We start from the raw sequence: 3,732 nt of genomic DNA, 5'->3' as shown, positions 1-3,732 counted from the left end.
ACACTCACCAGGCCATTCTTACGAGGTACCTCTGGTTACAGTCTCCAGTCGTTCCTTCTGAGGTACCTATGGGTACAATCACCAGGCGTTCCTTCAGGGGTGCCTCTGGGTACAGTCAAAGGCCTTCCTTCTGAGGTCCCTCTGGGTACAGTCACTCTGCCTTCTTTCTCAGTTCCCTCTGGGTACAGTCAGCAGGCCTTTCTTCCGAGGTCCCTCTGGGTACAGTCAACGGCCTTCCTTCTGAGGTACCTCTGGGTACAGCACCCGGGCTTATTTCTGAGGTCCCTCTGGGTACAGTCACCAGGCCTTCCTTCCGAGGTACCTCTAGGTACAATCACCAGGCCTTCCTTCTGAGGTACCTCTGGGTACAGTCACGAGGTCTTTCTTCTGAGTTAGCTCTGGGTACAGTCACCAGGCCTTTCTTCCGAGGTACTTCTGTGTACAGTCACCAGGCCTTCCTTTCGGAGGTATCTCTAGGAACAATCACCAGGCCTTCCTTCTGAGGTACCTCTGGGTACAGTCACCAGGGATTCCTCCCGAGGTACCTCTGTTTAGAGTCACCAGGCATTTCTTCCGAGTTACCTCTGGGTACAGTCACCAGGCCTTCCTTCGGAGGTAACTCTGGCTACAGTCAGCAGGCCTTCCTTCCGAGGTACCTCTGGTTACAGTCACCAGGCTTTCCTGGGAGTTACCCTGGGTACAGTCACCACTCCTTTCTTCCGAGTTATCTCTAGGTACAGTCACCAGGCCTTCCTTCCGACGTACCTCTGGGTACAGTCACCAGGCCTTCCTTCCGAGGTACCTGTGAGTACAGTCACCCGGCCTTTCTGAAGGGGTACGTCTGGGTAGAGTCATCAGGCCTTCCTTCTGAGGTACTTCTCGGAACAGTCAGCAGGCCTTTCTTCCGAGGTACCTCTGGCTGCAGTCACCTGGCTTTCCTTGGGAGATACCCTGGGTACAGTCACCACGCCTCTTTCGGAGTTACCTCTAGGTACAGTCACCAGGCCTTCGTTCCGAGGTACCCCTGGGTACAGTCACCAGGCCTTCCTTCTCAGGTACGTCTGGGTACAGTCACGAGGTATTTCTTCTGAGGTACCTCTGAGGACAGTCACCAGGCCTTCCTTTCCAGGTACCTCTGGGTACAGTCAGCAGGGCTTCCTTCCGAGGTACCTCTGGGTAGTGTCATCAGGCATTTCTTCCCAGGTATCTCTGGGTACAGTCACCAGGCCTTCCTTCCGAGGTACATCTGGTACAGTAACCAGGCATTCCTTCTAAGGTATTCCTGGGTAAAGTCCCCAGGCCTTCCTTCCGAGGTGCCTCTGAGTACAGTCACCAGGACTTTCTTCCGAAGTGCGTCTGGGTACAGTCACCAGGCCTTCCTTCCGAGGTCCCTCTGGGTAGAGTCAGCAGGCCTTCCTTCCGAGGTACCTCTGAGTACAGTCATACGGCCTTTATTAAGGGGTACGTTTGGGTAGAGTCATCAGGCTTTCCTTCTGAGGAACTTCTCGTTACAGTCACCAGTCTTTCTTTCCGGGGTACCTCTGGGTATAGTCACCAGGCCATCCTTCCGAGGTAACTCTGGGTACACTCAGCAGGCCTTTTTTCCGCGGTACCTCTGAGTACAGTCACCAGGCATTCCTTCTCAGGTACCTCTGGGTACAGTCACCAGGCCTTCCTTCTGAGATACCCCTGGGTACAGTCACCAGGCCTTCCTTCTGCGGTACCTCCGAGTACTGTCACCAGGCCTTCCTTCCCAGGTACTTCTAAGTACCGTCACCAAGCATTTCTTTCGAGGTACCTCTGGGTACGGTCACCAGGCCTTCCTTCCGAGGCACTTCTGAGTTAAGCCACCAGGCTTTCCTTCCGAAGTACCTCTGGGTACAATCACCAGGCGCTCCTTCTGAGTTAGCTCTGGGTACAGTCACTAGGCCTTCCTTCCGAGGTACCTCTGGGTACAGTCACCAGGCATTCCTTCAGAATTAGCTCTGGGTACAGTGACCAGGCCTTCCTTCCGAGGTACCTCTGGGTACAGTCACCAGGCCTTCCTTCCGAGGTACCTCTGACTACAGTCACCAGGCCTTTCTTCCGAGGTACGTCTAGGTACAGTCTCCAGGCCTTCCTTCCGAAGTACCTGTGGGTACAGTCATCAGGACTAGTTTCCGAGGTACCTCTGGGTACACTCACCAGGCCGTTCTTACGAGGTACCTCTGGTTACAGTCTCCAGTCGTTCCTTCTGAGGTACCTATGGGTACAATCACCAGGCGTTCCTTCAGGGTTACCTCTGGGTACAGTCAAAGGCCTTCCTTCTGAGGTCCCTCTGGGTACAGTCACTCTGCCTTCTTTCTCAGTTCCCTCTGGGTACAGTCAGCAGGCCTTTCTTCCGAGGTCCCTCTGGGTACAGTCAACGGCCTTCCTTCTGAGGTACCTCTGGGTACAGCACCCGGGCTTATTTCTGAGGTCCCTCTGGGTACAGTCACCAGGCCTTCCTTCCGAGGTACCTCTAGGTACAATCACCAGGCCTTCCTTCTGAGGTACCTCTGGGTACAGTCACGAGGTCTTTCTTCTGAGTTAGCTCTGGGTACAGTCACCAGGCCTTTCTTCCGAGGTACTTCTGTGTACAGTCACCAGGCCTTCCTTTCGGAGGTATCTCTAGGAACAATCACCAGGCCTTCCTTCTGAGGTACCTCTGGGTACAGTCACCAGGGATTCCTCCCGAGGTACCTCTGTTTAGAGTCACCAGGCATTTCTTCCGAGTTACCTCTGGGTACAGTCACCAGGCCTTCCTTCGGAGGTAACTCTGGCTACAGTCAGCAGGCCTTCCTTCCGAGGTACCTCTGGTTACAGTCACCAGGCTTTCCTTGGGAGTTACCCTGGGTACAGTCACCACTCCTTTCTTCCGAGTTATCTCTAGGTACAGTCACCAGGCCTTCCTTCCGACGTACCTCTGGGTACAGTCACCAGGCCTTCCTTCCGAGGTACCTCTGAGTACAGTCACCCGGCCTTTCTGAAGGGGTACGTCTGGGTAGAGTCATCAGGCCTTCCTTCTGAGGTACTTCTCGGAACAGTCAGCAGGCCTTTCTTCCGAGGTACCTCTGGCTGCAGTCACCTGGCTTTCCTTGGGAGATACCCTGGGTACAGTCACCACGCCTCTTTCGGAGTTACCTCTAGGTACAGTCACCAGGCCTTCGTTCCGAGGTACCCCTGGGTACAGTCACCAGGCCTTCCTTCTCAGGTACGTCTGGGTACAGTCACGAGGTATTTCTTCTGAGGTACCTCTGAGGACAGTCACCAGGCCTTCCTTTCCAGGTACCTCTGGGTACAGTCAGCAGGGCTTCCTTCCGAGGTACCTCTGGGTAGTGTCATCAGGCATTTCTTCCCAGGTATCTCTGGGCACAGTCACCAGGCCTTCCTTCCGAGGTACATCTGGGTACAGTAACCAGGCATTCCTTCTAAGGTATCCCTGGGTAAAGTCCCCAGGCCTTCCTTTCGAGGTACCTCTGAATACAGTCACCAGGACTTTCTTCCGAAGTGCGTCTGGGTACAGTCACCAGGCCTTCCTTGCGAGGTACCTCTGGGTACAATCACCGGGCCTTCCTTTCCAGGTACCTCTGGGTACAGTCACCTGGCCTTCCTTCCGAGGTCCCTCTGGGTAGAGTCAGCAGGCCTTCCTTCCGAGGTACCTCTGAGTACAGTCATCCGGCCTTTATTAAGGGGTACGTTTGGGTAGAGTCA

Source organism: Loxodonta africana, unplaced genomic scaffold (assembly GCF_030014295.1).
Source record: "Loxodonta africana isolate mLoxAfr1 unplaced genomic scaffold, mLoxAfr1.hap2 scaffold_39, whole genome shotgun sequence".
Classification (NCBI taxonomy): domain Eukaryota; kingdom Metazoa; phylum Chordata; class Mammalia; order Proboscidea; family Elephantidae; genus Loxodonta; species Loxodonta africana.
This window is presented reverse-complemented; position numbering follows the sequence as displayed.